The following is a 21,270-nucleotide window of genomic DNA, read 5'->3' as shown; positions in this document are numbered from 1 at the left end:
GTTAATAACCCTACAATTTTATTCCTCTTTCTTTTTTTCTAATAATACCCTTCTAGCTTCATTGTCTTACCAACTCTACCCTCTTTTCAAGAATACCTTTCAATTTAATGATTTTACTCTTCTTTCTCTTTTTCAATAATAAATTATTAACTCTAAAAGTTTATTATTTTTCATCTTTTTCATTACTATCTCTTTAATTTGATTGTCTTTATTATTGTGCCCTTTAATTTGAAAGAGGATGTTCATGCCAAATAAATATGGACAAACTCTAATATAAGAGTCTTAATGATGATAAATTTTCATATATTTTTATATTAAAAGTGAACTTTTAAAGTTTAAAATCATACAGTTTTTTCATTATTTGATTATCTACCGTTTCTTATATTTATTTCTCACGTAACCTCCCATCTCTTCTTATCAAGCACTGCCAACAAAACCACGTGTACATGCCCTGTATGAACACGTCTTCTCTGAGTAGTTAGGACCCCCACGAAGGATATTCCTTGAAATCGATGGACAATGTGTCCAAATTTGGTCCCATGTTTGACACAACGGCACATTCTTGAAGAGATTTGTGTCTCTCGCCAATTGGTTGGATGGTATGGTGTGTTCCACCTAAAGTGCTTCATATGGTTTCGGTACAACCAAAGATATGGGCGGCCGACCAATTTATCCTCTCACTTTCCCATTTTTTTTTTTTTTAAATATTTAAATTCCAATTTTCTTCGTTGGGGGAGGAATTTGGTCTTAGTCTTCTAGAACACACAGGCGGCCTAAAAAAGGGGCCCCACACACTCAATAGGGAAATACCTACCATTCCATCAACCCCTGGTAGAAAAATAGGTCCCACCAAGAGGGTCAAGAATCAACACTCTATCATGTTATTTTAGTTCCTAAATTTTGCAAGCTAGGTCACATGTTTGAAAGATTATCATTAAAGAAGTTTTAATTAAGCCTTAGTTTTCCTTGTAATTTTAGAAGAAAAAAAATAAAATCCATGTTACACATTATTGATGAGAGTGGAAGCTTACATATAAAAATCTAAAAATTGGATTATTTTAAGATCAAAGATTGTTGATGAGAGTGGAAGCAATACAATATGGAGAAGATTTCTTATTGGGTTAGATGCCGTGAAATAAATTCTCAATTATTGTTTATCAAATATTCAACAAGTGATTCACAAAAGGTGCAAAGCTGTCTTCTATCAGAGGATTGTAGGTTGGGGCAGAGCCAGGATTTTTGTCCAATGGGGGTTAAGTGCTAATGATGGCTAATTGATAATCTTGGTTTCCTTCAATGGAAATTTTGCACTCATAACAACAAACGATGGAATTGGTTAATAATTGTCATAATATTGACAAAAGATTCTCACTACAACCAAAGATTAGGACTTGTAAAAAAGTTTGGTTTAGACTTAATGTCTTAAAATTTTATTTTCTTCAATATTCAAGCTTCAAGAATTATAAAGGATTTTTAGGGAGTTAAAGATGATGGATTTTGGAAAAAAACCTTCAAAATATCCTTTTTTATGTTTTTCAAAACTTTCAGAATTTTTTACAAAAAATGTTTTCTTCAAATTAATCCGAATTGAATCTCTTTCAAATAATTAAAGAAACCAAACTTTGTTACTATGTTTCTTGAAAGTGAATAACGGTTGAAAGTAGTGACCCTTAAATAATTTTTATTAGTTTGGAGAGATTGACGCCAATGAACGAACGTTGTCAATTTGCAAAATACAAGGGATATCTCTGATATCCATCAAAACATGAGAGACTAAATCACCAAGTTTTTTTCCTTAAATTCTATGGGATCCCACAATGATGTAAACATAGGCTTATTGTAATATTCATCAAAACGTTGGGCTTTAACTTACTAATGTTTTCTCTAAACAGTTGGATAGAGATTGAAGGTGAGGATCCTTAAATCATTTTTCATGAATCCTAGTAACAAAGTTCAGATTTGGTAGTTATTTGGTAGGGGGTTCAATTCGATTAAATCAGATGAGTTTGGAAAAGTTTTGTTTAAAAACTAGGAAATTTACAAAAAAATATGCAAATGTTGTTTTCAAATTTCTTAACAAAATGCAACATCTTCAATCTCCCTTAAATACCTATCTTGTTTTTTAGATTTGAATGTTGAAAAAAAAAAAGATTTTGAGATTGAAGGATAAATTTTTTACCATATTCAATGATTAATTGATAAATCATCGATCAATTTGTTACTTTTTTGATTTAATTAACTAATCCCTATTTTGGAGAATTTTACAAAATTTTGAAAAAATTCAAAGAATTTTGAATACGGCATGAGTTTGAGAAGATCGAAGCCTAGGGTACACATCATCAATTTGAAAAGATCAGGTTTCTCTAATATGGATAAAAAAATGTAAGGAGCTAGTATCACCTCATTTTACTTTTCTTTTCTTTTTTGTAATAAAAAAGTAAAGTTCAATGGGAATTAGAAAATGATGTATTTATATTTTTCAATAATAAGTACAGTGGGGGCTATACATATAGCATATGTACCATCAATTTGAAAAAAATCAGGGGGTATATCTAACATAGATAAAACATAGGGGTTTAAAATGAATTTTTTCTTCAAAATTTCAGGCCCAATGAAAGAATTTTGGGATATTTGATTATAAGGGAAAATATGAAATTTTTGATCTCAGATCTCAAACTATGAGGTTATTTAATTTAGAAAAACATTTTTCTTACTAACTTAATAAAATTTTGAATCTTGTAAGGGTCATCTTGCTCAAATGGAATACCACATCAACAATCCAACACACAACCCTCTAAGTTTCTTCGAACAACTCATATGAAAAAGAAAAAAAAACAAGTTCTTTTAAACTTGACTGAATATTTTGAAAATGGATGGTTATTGAACTTTCACATAACTTCTAAACTTAAAATTAAAGATTCAACGGTGAAAAATAAATTTTTTTCGTCTTTTTTAGAGTTCATAGAATTTTGTCCTCTACAACCTTGAATCTTCAAATCATATTTTTGGATACCACAAGACGAGCCCAAGAACCCTTAATGAGGGGGAAATCCTTACTTAGTAAGATTATAATTTATTAATTTAATCATTCTTGATTATAGTGATTTTGTACATCCTATATCTAAGGATATAGAGTCACAATCTTGCTACTAGGACTCAACTTCTAGTTGATTAACATCTTTTCAATCTTTGATGAAAGCAAGTAAGAAGATGAGAGAGTCCGTTGAATTGAGTTGGATGCAATATTTTATATATAGTACAAACTTTTGTGAATTTTTAATCTTCTATGATGATAAGTTTTATTAGATTTTTAAAGAAAATCACGTGTGCATATAAAACTTTAGAAGATTCTCGTGGTCCAACAATGAGAACAGCCAACATATATATTTATGATCATTTGTAGACCAAGGCCAAGTTTTGAAGACTGCAAAATTTTGTTTGACCTTTACGGGGATTTGCAATCATACCAAACAGTGTATTATGTCATTGTTGCTTGAAGAGATTTGCTTTTCAACCATGTGAGTGGGTGTGCAAACTCCAAAAAACATCACATTCTCATTCTTGTACTCTTTAAAAGGAAAGATTCGCACAAAGATCTTGCCATGTTTAGCCAAGCAAAATTCCGTAAACTCGACAAATCCTTCTTCAAATACATGGCATGGTGATCTATTTCTTTATCAAAATATTATAAAAGCGCTCTAGGACTGGGGCTTGGGTTTGTCCTACTATATGATAAACATATATCTCATATATATCATGCATGGACACGCGTCACCTTCATGCTAACCTAATTTTTGTAATTTTTTTTTTTTTATACATATTTTATTTTATGAAAAAGGGGTAACCATTGTAAGCAATTATTAGTGCACTTAAAAAAATTCGAAATGGGAATTGTAAAATTCTAATTTGGATTGAAATCGATCTTAACGAATAATAAAAGTAAGATAGAAAATAATTCTAGTAATACAGGCGCGATTATGAAGTTAATCATATTAGCCAAGGTTTTTAATGAAGAATGTTGATCATTTCAAATACAAATGGAAAGCTAGTGTATTAAATTTGTTTTGAACTTTATCTCTTGCAGTATTTCTTTAGGTATACAGAACAAGTTTCAAATTGTGCAAGGGTTTGCATGATTGCATGGAAAAATCAAAGGTGAAATAGTTTTAAAGAAAAAAATAATACAATTTGTTAGTATATAGTTGCATTTTATATTTTTGAAACTCAATTTTCGTATTTTGTTTATATATTTTATTTTATGAAAAAAGGCGAGGGTGGAACCATTGTAAGCAATTATGAGTGCACCTAAAAAAATTGGAAATGGGAATTGTACGACTACAAGAAAATTGATTTATACCGATGGGATTTAGCGACGGTCAAATTTCATCTGTCGGTGTAGAGGACTATAGCGACGGATTGAAATACATTTCGTCGGTATAGAGTTTATTTTCCCATTTTTTTCCCCTCTCCTTTCGTTTTCCTTAGTTTTCTATTTCCCTCCAACCAAACGAGCTCTTTGTTTAAGGAAAAAAGTATATTTCCCTCCAACCAAATGAACTTTCTGTTTAAGGAAATCAAACGAACTCTCGATTTCGACATCGATGTGTACTCTCGATCTCTGTTTTTTATCCGAAGAAAGAGTTGATTAGGGACGAAGATTTGATCTAAAGAGAGAGCTGATTAGGGACGAAGAGATCTATTCGTTCAACAATTTCAGATTTTCGACTAGAGGTCTAGGGTTTTTCATCGATCAAATCAAGGTAAATCTATATTTGTGTTTTATTTTATTTTCCTAGTTGATTCCACAAAACCTAATCGAAATTTGCTTCTTCAACAGGTGCTGTTGCTGCGAGAGTTTTTTATTTCGATCATCAGGTAGATATCGATTAACTTTCTACCTTTTTGTATTTGAGCATTATTATATGGCTTCTACAATGGCTAGATTATTTGTTTATGACATTTCAAATTGCACAACATGCTTAGATCTATGATGGAGTTAGCTATCGACTTCGTCCGATTAGAAATTAGTCTCTAATACGATCCATGGTATTGAAGTAGGGCTTGGACTGCTTGAACAAATATCAATACTTTGAGTCCCCACTTTCTTCTCTAATTTCATCAAAACCCATATAACAAAGTGATTCAAGCAAAAAAAAAAAAAATAGTTAGATGAATAAGAAAAAAAAGCCTGTTTTTCCACTTTGAATGGGAAGTTGATCAGTTTTTTCCTCTTATGTTATTGTAGTCTTTGTTTAAATGAGTCTTGAATGGGAGGAATGACCAAGAGGTCTAGACATTGTAATTCTACTTATTAAAGAATGGATAGAAGACCTTCCACGTAGTGGTTTTGAAGATAAACACTTTATTGGAACTTCTCCTGAAAGTGGATTGCAAATATTCCTCTCTGCTTCATTCCACTTAGAATTTAAAACAAACCAAGATGATGAGAGTTTGTGAAGATTTTTTTTTTTTTTTTTTTCATCATTTATTTTAATGTTATTTGCTGAATTTTTGTTAGTGTATCCATGCTTGGATTAGGTTGGGATATGTCCATTAATAATGAATATATAGGTGGTTGGGAGGTCAATGTTTTTTTCTTAGGCAAAAGGAAAGATTTGTATTGAAATAAAACAAGAGAGATAGAGCTACAAAAGTCAAGATGAACTCAAGCAATATAAGAAAAAGAGGAATAAGGTTCCCCCTAAATAGAAACTGGTCAAAACTCCCCTTAATTTCGTTAGTACATCAGCATCAATAAAATAGAAAGCTTACTTTCTAATAGATTGCTCACTTCCTTCAAAGATTCGATCCAATAAAATTCATTTCCTTCTAGATGTTCTAACACACAGTAGAATAGATTAGCTTCTTTTAACAAACTACAAGTACTTCCACATCAAAATGATCATCTCCAAATATAACGCCCAATATATCCAAAAATTAAAGCAATTCTCTTTTTAGAACTTAAAAAGCAGTACTTTGGATATACCTATGAACATCTAGTATGAGAGAATGATGAGAGTGCATTGGTCATAGATAAACATAAATATGAGGTTAGCATCCTATGATGTTTTTAGCAATCTTTAATCACCATAATTATAATTAGAAAAGATTAATTAACAAGTAGCTGAAACAGAGTTCAGCTCTCTCATTCCGGTTGCTGAACATCACATGTGGGTATTTCAGATTAACACCACATCATGATGATGAAAGAAGAAAAAAAATTAAATCTAGTTTGGTGGATTGATGGTCCTGATCTACTTATTTATGATTAAGGTATTGGCTTTGTGGGCCAATGCAAGATAAAAAGAAGCCAAATGGGCTAAGTTTTGATATAATCATGAACACATTATGTCCTGAGTTATTAAGAACATAGATGTTAGTGAACTACAGTATGTAAATGTTAGATAGATGGTCCTGACCTGATTTAGAGATTTATGAGTCAGTGCAGTTGATCAAAAATGTTGTGTTGAGTAATCCGAGTTTAATTTTAGCTTTGGTTATTAGTTTTGTTGGTTTTTTATTTTTCTTCCTATAGTTCATTTGTATTATCTGGTTTGATGATATAAAATCTTGAAATTTTTAAAAAAGAAAAAAATAGGAAGCATAAGGGAAAAGGGGGTTATCAGATGTTTTCTTTGTGGTATATCTACTCCCGATATACTCTCACAAGTTTGTTGTTCCAAATCCATTGTAGTGGTCATGATGGCCGGCTATAGAGAGGGTCCTCTATAATTGGATTGGATCCCAAGACTTGTATTGTTTTTCTTCTTCTCAACTGCTTACATACATTTTTATCTATGTCTTAAAACCATGATAAGATGAGCTGGATGTATGCTTATTTATGAGTAAATTTATTCAAATCATATAGAATGACTTGTAAATATGGTACAAATAAGGATTCTCATTTATAAGCTGAATTTTCAACATTTTTCTTATCCCATATACCACAAAGGATTCTCTTTTTCGTTTCAAATTAACATTCTTGTGATATGTTCTTTTGTATGTGTGATCATGTGTTATTGGTTTAAAGGTGACGTCATCGTAAAGTGGACATACCAATAGATAGAAATTGGATTCAGTTGCCTAGAAGTATCCCTGAGTATGAAGAATGAGTTATTAAATTATTAGATTTTGCATTTTCTCGTTCAAGGTTTGATAACATGATTAAGTGTCCATGCATCAAATGTCTCAATGCGATTTTAAAGGATTGAGATAATGTGCATGGTGACTTATTATGGTATGGGATGAATAAACATTACACTTGTTGGACGTACTATGGAGAGAAATTTGAAGATGAAGATAATAGTGATGAGTCTGAAAAGGGTAATGATATGCAAAGGATGTTACAAGATGCATTTAGAATCCTTAATTTTGATGATGGAGAGGTTAATGAGTCAAATGATGATGGTCCAGATGAGCCAAATGATGATGCAAATAAGTTTTTTCAACAGTTATTTACGTTTATTTTATTTTATTTTTTATTTACAAAACAAAGGAAATTCCATAAATGCAGATGTGTCTGCACCCTTTGACTCTTCTGTTCAAGCAAAGAACTGCATCCTTCTGGATGGTAACTTGCTCTGGTTGCTACTCCAAGCGGCAACATTTCTTCAGTTAATGAAAGACAATTGGTTGGTCCATCTTTCATTTCTACTTTATATTTCTATTATTATTATTATTATTATTATTATTTCATAACCAAAATTTGTTTCTGTTGTGTTGATTGTGGTTGAAATTTAAGAAAACTTTTTTCTTGTTGAACATGGCATGGTTATATAATTAGTGTACATGTTTCAGTTCATAATCATGCTGTATGATCTTTTGTATGTTGAATTAACTTCCTTTCACCATTTTATCCGAAAGCCCAAATTACATTGTACCCAAGGTTCAAAATATCGTACCATCTCAAAATGTATCATCCAAGATGTATCGGTTTTGAACATTCCGAGACGGTACAAGCCGTGAATTGAATGTTTTGTTCAATATTTCATTTTGTATAGATTGTATTGTGATGTCTCAATTTGTTTTAGAATGTCTCAAACAAAATTACAGGCACAAGTCAAAACCTTTTAAGAAATAATAATTCTAATTAGTTTTTTTTTTATGGGTAATTGTGACATCAATTATTCATTTGACCAATAATTCATTGAAAAATCAACTGTTCATTTTGGATAAAAAAAAATTGATAGTTTTAGTTGTTAATGTTCTTACTACTTTACTACTGCAAAAGAATTGATGCGGATCAATGGCACAACTAAATCTATATTAGCAAACCATCTTGCCGAAGCCATAGCAGGATCAACGACAATCAGAGCTTTTGAGGAGGAAGATCGATTCTTCGATAAGAATTTGGAGCTCATCTACACAAATGCTAGTCCTTTTTTCCACAATTTTCTAGCAAATGAGTGGTTGATACAACGTTTAGAAATACTGAGTGCCATTGTCATTTCCTCTTCTGGACTTGCCATGGTTTTGCTTCCATGGGGAACTATTGGTGCTGGTGGGTTATGTTGTTTCTACTACAACTGTTAAAGTTCTTATCACTAGTGCCATTAGTAGATTTTTGTTTATTGCAAAAATGTTCTATAAGTAGAAATTGGTAGAATATAACCAACGACATATTCTTGAAAATAAGGTTGGCTAATGACCCTTTGGCTATTAATCTTCTGATGGCAAGATATGTTGGGATGGCATTTTCATATGGTCTTTCGTTAAATATGTCCCTTGTGTTTTCTATTCAAAACCAATGCACGTTAGCCAACTACATCATTTCTGTCGAAAGGCTAAACCAATACATGCACATTCCTCCTGAAGCCCCAGAAGTCATATTAGAAAAGCGTCCTGCAGCCAGTTGGCTTGCTGTTGGCAGAGTGGAGATTCATGATTTGAAGGTATGTATGTGTGCACGAATTTCACTTCCTATATCAATTTGCACATGAATTGTATGATTAATAAGGAAACTGATGTCAAACATATTAAATATAGTCCTGATACTCCACTTGTTCTTCGGGGGATCTCTTGCACATTTGAAGGAGGGCACAAGATTGGGATTATCTACCAAACGTGAGCGCCAACGGTATTCCTGCTATCCTTCCTTTGCTATATGACTCTAAACAGGAAATACGAGAAATCGCTATAAATCTTTTGTTCCCCTTTTCCCAACATGAGCCACAAGGGATTGTTGAGTCCCTTCTTGTGCAGAGGGGGCTTCAGGCATTTGTGGGATTTTTCAAGGACAATAGTAAAATCAATGCACAGATGGCAGTAGCCGGGTTATTGGCCAATCTTCCAAAATTCAAAATGGCACTCACTAAGAAGCTAATTGAGTCAGGGAAATACGGAAGCAACGGAGGTGTGCACCGATTTTAACTGTAGGAAATACAATAATTGGTGCAAACACTGCATGTATGCGCTGGGCTGGGCTGGCTTTTGTAAATTTTTTTTTTTAACAAAATAGCATATACCGACGGACTTACAAAGTCTGTTGGTATAAGATATAGCGACGGCAAAGAGTATTGTCGGTAAAGATGTAAACCACTAATGAAAAATAAATTTCCGCACAATTTTTTTTTCCAGAAAATAAGGGATAGACCGATGGTAATTTTATTACGTCGTCGCTAAAACAAATACCGACCCAACAATCTTCGACGAGTGCCGACAAAAAATCTATCCATCGGTAAAATATTTTACAACGAAATTAGGAGGATTTAGCGACAGTTCTAACCGTCGGTATAGGTCTCTTTTCTAGTAGTGTACAATTCTAATTTGGATGGAAATCAATCTTAAAGAATAATAAAAATAAGATAGAAAATAATCTTAACAAAATTTGGACAAGCCTCTAATAACAACCAGAAGTGACTGGCACGATTATGAAATTAATCATATTAGCCAAGGTTGTTAAGGAAGAATGTGGATCATTTTTCTTTAAATGATCATTTCAAATACAAAGGGAAAGCTAGTGTATTAAATTTGTTTAGAACTTTATCTGTTGCAACATTTCTTTAGGGATAAAGAACAAGTTTCAAATTGTGCAAGGGTTTGTATGATTGCATGGAAAAATCAAAGGTGAAATAGTTTTCAAGAAAAAAAATATCCAATTTACAAGTATATAGTTGCATTTTATTTTTTTGAAACTCAAATTTTATATATTTTTTTATATTTTATTTTATGAAAAAAAGGTAAGGGTGGAATCATTGTAAGAAATTATAAGTGTACCTAAAAAATTCGAAATGGGAATTATACAATTCTAGTTTGGATTGAAATCGATCTTAAAGAATAATAAAAGTAAGATAGAAAATAATTTTAGCAAAATTTGGACAAGCCCAAATAACAACCAGAAGTGAAGGGCACGATTATGAAGTTAATCATATTAGCCAAGGTTGTTAAGGAAGAATGTGGATCATTTCTCTCTAAATGATCATTTCAAATACAAATGGAAGGTTAGTGTATTAAATTTGTTTTGAACTATATCTCTTGCAGTATTTCTTTAGGTATAGAGAACAAGTTTCAAATTGTGTAAGGGTTTGTATGATTGCATGGAAAAATTAAAAGGTGAAATAGTTTTTAAGAAAAAAAAATACAATTTGTAGGTATATAGTTGCATTTTATTTTTTTGAAACTCAATTTTCTTATTTGTTTTTATATTTTATTTTATAAAAAAGAGTAAGGGTGGAATCATTGTAAGCAATTATGAGTGCACCTGAAAAAAATTGAAAATGGGAATTGTACAATATTAGTTTGGATTGAAATCAATTTTAAAGAATAATAAAAATAAGATAGAAAATAATTCTAGCAAAAATTGGACAAGCCCCTAATAACAACCAGAAGTGAAGGGTACGATTATGAAGTTAATCATATTAGTCAAGGTTGTTAAGGAAGAATGTGGATCATTTCTCTCTAAATGATCATTTGAAATACAAATGGAAAGCTAGTGTGTTAAATTTGTTTCAAACTTTATTTCTTGCAGCATTTATTTAGGTATAGAGAACAAGTTTCAAACTGTGCAAGGATTTGTATGATTGCATGGAAAAATCAAAGGTGAAATAGTTTTCAAGAAAAAAATAGTACAATTTGCAGGTATATAGTTGCATTTTATTTTTTTGAGACTTTTTTCTCTAGGTATAAGAAATCTATATGGCAAATCTATTTGGTAGATAAGTAGATAATGCATCATTCGAAAGGCAAAGTGAGTGATATTGCATTTTGCAGTCTGATTCGTTAATTATTTAGGACGACCAGATCCTTGAGGGTAAAGTTCACCCTGGACTAAAAAAATTCAGGTCTTTGAGTGTGAGCTCTCGTTAACAAAAAAATGATAAAACTTCGTAAGATAAAATCAAAGTCCAGTGTGTTCTTGTGTAATGCTTTGAGTAGTGATCCAGTCCTCGAGTGTAAATTTTCATTGCTTAAAGGTGTCAGGTCCCAGAGTTTCGAAACTCTCACTGAAAAAAGATGATAAAACTTGATAAAGCATCAATTTTTTTGTAAATAGTGCATGTATGCGTTGTATGCCTGCAATGATAAAAGGATATAAGTAATTTTGTTGAGTAGAAATGAACAAAGTTTCAGTATTTTTGAACTCTGTATGGTGAACCTCCGTATCTCTAGGCTGCAACTTGATGAAATCTTGGTTTGTGAATATGATTGATTAGAGCCACAATATTGTTAAGCTCAAGATGGTTGGAGTCATGGTATTTTCGGACTTAAGATGATTGGGAGTCCCGGTATTGTCAGACTTAAGATGATTGGATGGAGTCACGATATTTTCGAACTCAGAGCCACTATATTTTCGGGTTTGTGAAATGGTTAGAGTTATGGAATTTTTGGACTTAGGATGAGGAGAGTCACGGTATTTTCGAACTCAAGGTTGAAATTACAGTATTTTTGGGCTTGCAAAATGATGGGAGTAACGGTATTTTTGAATAGAAGATGGATAGAAGTCGCGATATTTTTGGACTCTAGGTAGAAGCCACGATATTTTCGAATTTGTGAAATGATGGAAGTCACGATATTTTTGGACTCAAGGTAGAAAATAAATATAAACCTTAAAGGATAAAATTTTCGGAAAGTCAATGCCTTAATGGTCTTACACCAACGAGTTTGATTTTTGAAAATAAAATAAAATCTTAAAGGATTCATACCAAAAATTTCAAAAAGTCGAATGCCTTAGAAGTCTTACACCAACGAATTTGATTTTATTAGAGTCATAGTGTTGTCGGGCTCGGATCAATTGGGCCTTTATATTGGCTTGTCATATATCTAGATTCATAATTAGCATTGGGCTCCACCAGACTTTTAGAATTTTTTGAGTAATATTTTTTTGATCATTTGATTAAGAATGAAATTTTTGAATAATGATGACTGTTCGAAAATGCCTCAAGTTTAAGGTTAACTTCTAACTGGAGCTTGACTATGAAGTTGATGAACTTAATTGCATTGGAAAGTATGAATGAGAGACTATCAACTTTGGCAAATGACAAATGGAGGAATTGACATTTCTTTAAATTTTTAGGATTCTTAAGATTATTATATGCGTAATAAGGAATTGACCATTTTCCTTTTTTAAGAAATGCTTGAAGTGGACTTAAAATTTTGATAATAATTGGAATAGAAGATCATCTCCTTCAAAATGGGTCAATGGTTCTAGTTTTTCCCTTTCGAAATACTTGGACAAGTAAAATTACTTTTAAAAATCCAAAACGTTTGAGATGGCTTTAAAGTTTCTTTCGACTTCAATATTGTCCTAGTTGGACACAAGTTCTTTAGTGGAGGATTAATGTTTCTACTTAAACACGTTATGATGCTTGCTATTGCCTTTCCTTAGGCAGTTCTCACGGATTTTCCTTTTGATGCCTTAGCTTTTACCTAGGTCACCTTTTTAGGTTTTTAACCTAACGAACTTTTGTTTTCTTTTTTTGGGACGTCTTCATTTTTTTTGAGATCGCCTTTCCAAGTTTTCTAGTTAGCAAACTTTTCTTTTTTATAGTTATGCCACAACTTTTGCGTAAATCACCCTTTCGAATTTTCAACTTAACGGACTATCTTTTTTATCTTGATGATCTTGAAGATTTTGCTTGACAGCTTTTGGCTTTTGCTCTTTAACCAACTCAACTAGTGTTCAGGGGGGCTCAATAGTTGGGCCTGGGACAAAGTGTAGAATGAAGAGGTGTAAGGCTTATATTCCCAAAATGCCCTTAGTTTGGTATTGTTGTTTTTGTTTTGTTTTGTTTGTACCCCTTTTTTTGTACGTTTGATAAGAAATTCTTTTTAATGAAATTTTTCTTGAAAGAATATTTTTTTGTACCTAGGCCTGAAGTAACTTCCTAGGTTGCTTACGTACCCCAATTTTTCTCGGGATCAGGTTAAAACATAGTTCAAAATAGAAGGCCACCCTCGCAGGGTTGGTGGGTGTGGTTTAGAAAGAAAAGATTATTGATTTTTTATATAAGCTGGAAAGATTTAAGAAAGCTTTTTAAAAAAAAAAAAATTGTGGGTAAGAAAGAAAAAATGGTTCCACCAAAGAAGGTTTCCTCAAGTGAAATGTCATTTGATCTGGTTAAGGTTTTAAGAACTTGATGTCTTGATTGGTATGTCGATTTAAGCCTCTTTGTAATACCCGAGTTTCTAATTCATATCTCGAGGAAATCAAGTATTGAAATTTTGAGAAATTTTTTTGATAGAGTGGCTTAGGATAAAATACTCATATCCTATTCGATTAATTTTCAATGAAATCTAACTTCGCCATTGGACTTAAAATGGTTGAAAAACATATTTTAGCCTGTAAGCACGCTCGAATTCGAGTTTGAATGGAAAAGTTATAAAAATCCTCGAATTTCATGTTAAGTGGGACCCAAAAATAATGAATTCTTATAGAGCGAGAATTATAAAATTTTGAATATACCATTAGATCCGTAACGAAAAATTATGGAAAATGAAATATTCATTCGTCGATTTCTGAGTTCAGAAAGTCGAGTTATCATTGAAAATAGAAATAAAGAAGAAATACCAACTTTACCCCTCTAGTCCTTAAATAAAAGAAATCTGATTTCTTTTACTTCACTTTTCCTTCTCTCTAATAATGTGGCGCCCCGCCGAACACTAACACAAATCCCCATGTCAGATCTCGAGGTATTATGTAGCACCTCGAAATTTCGACATGGTCTCCTCTGTTTATGTTAGCATTCCAAGGCGTTCAACCTACACCTGATAAACGACATACAATCCTGCATATAACAAATAAAATATAATACTAGCGGAAGCTTACATACGTCTAATAACGTACGAAAGATCAGAGTGCGAAAGAATAATTAGAATACAGGATTATACAAAATTCCTCACTCTAACAGAAATCCTAGCACTCAAAACAACACGTATAATACTCTCGGATAAATTGACACCACTAGAGGTAATAACCCCAATACTCACCAAGTGACGAACTCTGGCTGTCTATCTGACCTACCAGATGATTCTCACTCGTGCTCTATACCTGTCTCGTCAAACTTCAGATCTGAAACTAAAAAATAGAGAAGGAAAGGGTGAGTAACAATGGTTACCCAGTAAGGAGGCAACAATTTCTGCCAATAACCTCTCCTAACATGAACGAATAAATATACTGAATCATTTTTAAAATAAACAGAGTTTTTACAGAAGAAAATTACGATTAACTGGTACATATAGCCAGGGATGAACAACTAAACATTTTAAAACTCACATTACATCGATCATCATTACTCACTATAACATTCTCTTTTTATACAAATCTAATTGATCAAATGGGAATATTAAACATGCATTTCATTTTATATATCAAAATAAGCAACAGATAAATAATACACAATGGTGGAGTATTGGAATTAGAGAGTTGGGATTCACGACTAGATCGCTCCCAGTCGGGACATGATATTACAATTTCTCTCTGGTTTTTTAGTTCCTGATTTTGTGGCTGGTCGCTGTTTACCACGTTTGGTTGACCATTTATCCGGCTCAGGCTGGCCGTTTGACGTGACCGTAAGCAATGGGTCTCTTTTTGATGTGTCAGAACGTTCGACTACTATAGATTGTTAGTGATCACTGACTAATCATCTTCGTCTATGCCTATCAGGCGTACATGTGATTCCCAAAGATACAAACCATTCGTATACGACCACCTTTACATTAGAAGTTCACTGGTAAAGATAGAAAGGAATAAACCCGGATTCCAGTTGTGACTCCACTCTCATACGCGTCCCATACCACGTATGAGCTTGGTGGTCCCTACCGTACATCCCAGAATAGTACACCACTCCAGATGATATGACGCACTATCCCTTCAGGCATTCACAAACTCTTTAATAGCTCACAAAATAGCTACATATGTATATTATTTTCATTTGAAAAAAAAAGAGAAATTAACAATACAAGGTTGAGAATAGATATCCAGTTTCCTACCATGCAAGTGTGGCCACCCGGCCTAAAATAAATAACATAACGGAGCGCCTCGCGCTAACAGAAATTTAAATAAACATGCAACCAACAATATTATACCTGGATATCTGTTCACCAACCTGCACACAACACAACAACGTAAAATGCAGACATCACCCCTCGGGTGTGACTCTGACATTTTACCGTTTCATACCCTTTTTCCCTTTTTTCGATTTTTACAATTTTCAATCTCTTCAATAAAACATCCATTTTCTGATATTCATCAACTCAATATGAGTTCATTGAATATTAAATCACATTTTCCAACTAACGAATTTATTTTTTTATCAATAATATTGAAAAAGAAAATAAATTTTATATCAAAACGAGGTCCGAGCAGTGCACAAGACCCAATTGATGGAAATAACTCGTTAAAATACCTTACTCACGTATAATTTGTTAAAAATACAATTAAACATATCAATCATGCAATTTTTGACATGAATTTTTGAAATGACAAAAGAATTCTACATTTCGGAAATACATCCAAATTTTTTTTTTTTAAAATGTTATTTAAATAAAATGTGGGACGAATTCGGTATTTTGTTAATTGTTTCGATCGATGATAATTTGATCATCCGGATTCCAAAACTGACAAATGAATACTCTATTTCATCTAATTTTTCGTTCCGGATCTAATGGTATAGTCAATTTCTACAAATTATGTCTCCATCAAAAGTTTACATTTTTGGCCTGAGGTGACCCATAAACTTGATGTCGTTTTCGTTTTTGACGATAATTCGACTTTCTGGTCTCCAAATTTGACAAATAAATAGTCCATGTTGAATAATTTTTTGTTATGAATCCAATGGTATAATCGAATTTTAAAAATTCTTTCTCTAACAAAAAGTCACTATTTTAGCCTGGTCCGACCCGGTAATCGAGGATTTTGCAACTTTCATATTCGGACTCGCATTTGAGCGTGCTTATAGGCTAAATTATATTTTTCGATCATTTTGAATCTAATGGTGAGGTCAGATTCCATTAAAAATGATCAGAAACATCCTAAAATTTTTACCCTAAATCCCACTTTCAAGATTTTCTTAAAATTTCACTATTTATTTTTTCCTCGAGATACGAATTAAAAATTCGGGGTGTTACAAATAACCCCCAAACTTAAGCTCTTAGAGAATCAAAGGTTTCCACTCTTTTCTCTTCTAGATCCGTCAAAGTGGAGCGATCGTTGAACTTCGACAACAAAGAAGAAGTTGAAGACGGCATCGAACTCGACAATCTCACGATATTTGAACTTATTTTCCTTTTTATTCTCTCCATCCCTCACCAAAAATCAGCAAGTGGATTTCAATATATCCCACTCGAGGTTTTATTTAGCTGGGAGAAGATCCGTCCTTTTTCATAGGAAATAAATGGAGCGTTGTCACTAAGAGTAGCGCAACCACCCGAACATCTCGCATCCAAGATCACCAACCTTGACCTTCGTGCCACTCTTTGCCTCTGATCAATCGTCGAAAGCCATACATGTAGAATGCCTTCCCTTCTACCCTCAAGTTATATGATATTTTCTATAGGGTATAATTTTGATTATTTATGTTATTCTCATTTTAACATTTATCAATGAATCGACGTAGCTCACGTAGTTTCGATTTGATTGAGCATAGTTTTAGGTTTGCTATCGATTAGATTTCATTCTATTGAAATATAGATGATGTTCTAAGTATTTAAAGTCTCAAATTTTCATTAACTTTCATGTATTTATCGAAAAACTAAAAAGGGATTTCAACCCAATGGCAAAAACACCAAAAATCATGAAAAATGTGCAATTTTCAAGTTTCCAACAGTTCCATCGTGAAAGACCATGGTGCCACCTGTAAACACCCCATTTTTGCATTCGCCTGATTAATCAACTCGTCAACCCGATTGCAACGGTTCCCAATGATAGATGATTATTCCAATATTTTATTTTGTCACTAGATATGTTTCAGAATCCGGATGAGGTATCTTGAATTGACAAAACTGTAGAAACCACGCTACACTAGGAAAATATGACCCCAGAAACATAGAAATCATCATCTTGCAAACAAAAAGAAGCTTTACGATAAAAATCACTAAAAAATGATAAAATTATCAAAATACCCCTAATCTTAAAATATCCCTAGAGCCTATGTTACGCTTAGGAAAACCTATTCAAACACATAAAATAACAAATCGAAATCAAATAAACCATTTCTCCAATTTTCACAGAATTCGACAAAATTACGAAAATGCCCCTCATAAAGTTCACGACCATTCCACACAAAAATTTTCATAAATGACACAAAATAATATTTTCATTGAATTCCTTACAAAAAATTGATTCTAAAACATCCTAGAACATCAAAAATCAACTTAAAACACAAAAAGTTATCTCCGAGGGCAAAATGGTAATTTTATAATTTTTATAATTAAATTTTTTTAAATTAGTAAATAAAATATTAAATAATTAAAGTGAAACATTAATAAAATTAATTTAAAAATTTAAACAGAAAAAATCAATCAGGCTCTCAGGCAAAATTGTTGATGGTTGCCAAGATATTTATTCAAGGACCCCCCCATTTGGGGGTCCAAAGAATTAAAGATATAATAGAGGGGGGTTCTCCAAAAAATTAAATTCAATCAAGTAAGACTAAAGTCGAGATATTAAAAGTCAATCAAGTAAGACTAAAGTCAAAATTAAAGTCAGACAAGTAAGACTAAAATCAAGATATTAAAAGTCAATCAAGTAAGACTAAAATCAAAATCTTAAAGTCAATTAAAAAAAATCAAAAATCAAAATCCTAATAGAGTTCTACTTAAATAATAATTCTATTTAACAATCTTAATTAAATAATAACTCTATTTAATAGAATTCTTAGTAAAATATAACTCTACCTAAAATAATTCTAATTAAAATATAACTCTAACTAAAAGAATTATTATTAAACATTAATTCTATCTAAACAAACACTTAAAAAATCTATAAATAGGGATCCTCACAACCTATTTTCTTATCCAAAAATAAACCTTAAGAGAAGTAGGTCAAAAAGCTTCCCTAGCCTCTCATAAACCCTAATTTTGAAGCCCCAACTCCTTACTTAACACCCACAATTCGATTTTAGCTTGAAAAACACCTAGAAGTCCTTCAAAAACACTTAGAAATCCGTAAACAAATCCGAAGAATCTAGATCTAAGAAAGAGATACCTTACCTCGGAGATCAAAAATCAGATCCGGAGATAGAATGAAGCGAGGAGTACTGTACAAGGAGCGGTTTTATCAGATCTGAGGGAATATAATCGTTGCGTTCGAAGGTGAAATTCTTTTTTTTTATCTAGGTTTTTTTGTTAGCAATATAGTTTTATTTGGGATAAGTAGAGACTGGCATTGACTAGGCGGGGTTGGTGCCTAACACCTTCCAACCCCGTAACGTGATCTCCAGATCTATATTTTTTGTAATAGATTAGTTGATTTATCCGTTTCGAGTCTATATTTGGTTCCTAGACCGTAATAATAGGTGGCGACTCTCAAACCTTAAAGGTCAAAATCGGATCCGCGCACCAAGCGGATCGAGGACGCCTTCAGTGGCAACTCCATTGGGGACCTTTGAGGATCAAACTTGAAAAATTCCAAGTAAGGGAGCATTGCTAGAATAACCTAGACTGTTTTTAGTTGTTAGTTTACTGTTTTTATTTTATTTTTATCATCTTTTTCAGTTCAATCATTGATCGTATGTTTGGATTATGAATATTCCGCTCTTGCATGTTTGTATTATTTTTGTTTATTTTATTTTATTATTATGGCTCACTCGAGGGTTATTTAGAATGACCCTAAGTAATTAAAGAGATCATGAGTTTCATTTGAGGAGGAAATGATGATTAATGAATGTTGAAAATTTATTTTTTTTCTTTTTGTTTTAGGATTCTATTTTTAAGTATCGTTGTTTAAAAATAAAAAATAAAAAATAAAATTTTTTGTTTAAAGGTGCGATGCATCCTTCGACAACATTTTTTATATTTTAAAAAAAATTTAGTATGCTGTCCATTGACAGTAAGAAGAAAATTAACGAAATAAAAAAAAAACATATATATATTATATATATATATATATATATATATAATATATATATATATATATATAAATGTTTGATTTGTTGATTATCAATGTTTTCTTATTTGTCCTTTTTATATGTACAGTTTTTTAAGCAGGTTATGATGTCCGTTGACAGCAAATAAAAATCTGAAATTTTTTTAAAGGGTACTGTAAGTGTGAACATCACTTACCCTTTGTTTTAAATCGATTATACGGTGGGGTTCCCCTAGTAGAAATCCGTTTTTAATCAACAATACTTTAATGTAGTGATGGGTGTGCCGATAGTAGAAGAACGTTTTTTCTATTTCCTATCTCCTTCTTAAAAGAGAAAGATGAAACATCAAAGAGGAAAGGACGTCTCTCTCTCTCTTTCTCAATCGAAATTGATAAGAAAAGAAAAAATTGAAAAGGAGATGAGTTGTGTGTTGATGGTAGCAATGTAGATAAATTAAAAAAAAAAACATTTTTGCTATGAGTTGTGCTGGCTGCAACACTTATGTTTACAAAAAAAAAAAAAACACAGCACATGTTTTTATCATGAGAGTTGTGATAGAAGCAACATTAAAAAAATTTAAAAGATGCTTGTTTCTTCCCTTTTTGGAACTGTGGGGGAAAATTCTTGAGCACAGACACGTGGCTCAAATAAGGGCCAGAGATTAATGATTTTAAGGTCGGACGAACCGCGACTCATGCTCGGTTTATTAACCCCGACGAATGCATGGATTCTAAGCTCGAAACTAAGCCATCAGCCGGTGAAGTGGTCCGGGCAACTGTCTCATAGGTCGGTAGGACAGATTTGACAGGTGTGCCAGTGATAGACAGTCAGTCCTGACAACCCACGTCATGTCAGACCAACTCCGATTTTCTCAGAAGTGATAGGGCAGTTGCAACAACTCCTACAGCTGACATGTCAGAGAGTAGGCTAACTACCCTAGGTCACCTCAAGGGGTGGCACAGAAAACGATCAAGTTGAACGCCTATATAAAGAAGAAAACTGTGAGTAAAAGGGGTTGGAATTCTTCTTCTCAAAAAACATTACACTGATCAATTTGTCTAACTTGATCGTCGGAGTGGGCTGATTTGCAGGTCCTCCCGAGCTTAAAGAGAAGGAAAGTGTAGAGCCAATTCGTGCATCTACAGGAACTCTCTGGCAGCTATACACTCACTTTTATACATGATTGAGGTGGAGGTGATTTAATGGTCAGTTGATGGGTTTGTAAGGTGGTGTTAGTCGTTCAAAGAAACATCCAAATTGGATAATTTTGCTTGGAGTCACGGATTCTTCTACTTCTGTGAGTGGAATAGAGAGGATGGCCACTACTTCAACGGAGATTGACAGAACATAGTGGATGGATTCTGTTGTTTTTGTGACAAATATTAGTAAAGTGGGCACTTAACATGGAAAACTGAGGTGTTAATGGTGAACACCTCTCTCTCGCATGTTGATCACTCCTAATATTGTCAATTGGCACCTTATTTTTTTTTTTTTTCAAAAAAACGATATTTGAAAGTTTGTTACACAACAAACCAACTTGGTTTGGAACCCACTTTATGGGTCACGCTAGCATGACTAAGTTAGTAAGATATTACATCTTACTCAATGTTGTTGGACCCACTTGGATTGACAAGTAAAACAATTTGACGTAGTCTTCTAGAGTTTGAAAAAAAATCTGTTTTTTCAAATAAAAAGAAAAATCTGTTTTCTTAAATAAATAAAAAAAAAATCTGTTTTTTTTTAACATAAA

At 32.5% G+C, this 21,270-nt stretch overlaps 1 long non-coding RNA gene across 2 annotated transcripts; it reads left to right on the top strand.

Moving 5' to 3' along the window:
• Positions 1 to 4,604: 4,604 nt before the first annotated feature.
• Positions 4,605 to 9,553, top strand: LOC147391078 (uncharacterized). Of its 2 annotated transcripts, XR_015182484.1 has the most exons (4): positions 4,605 to 4,760; positions 4,838 to 4,875; positions 7,514 to 8,891; positions 8,986 to 9,553. It is a non-coding gene; the product is annotated as an uncharacterized LOC147391078 (long non-coding RNA). The 2 variants fall into 2 exon arrangements; XR_015182483.1 differs by having other exon boundaries at positions 7,514 to 9,553.
• Positions 9,554 to 21,270: the final 11,717 nt, after the last annotated feature.

The sequence above is a fragment of the Akebia trifoliata genome, chromosome 11 (genome assembly GCF_017979445.1).
Source record: "Akebia trifoliata isolate Shusen 1 chromosome 11, ASM1797944v1, whole genome shotgun sequence".
Lineage (NCBI taxonomy): Eukaryota > Viridiplantae > Streptophyta > Magnoliopsida > Ranunculales > Lardizabalaceae > Akebia > Akebia trifoliata.
This window is presented reverse-complemented; position numbering and strand designations above follow the sequence as displayed.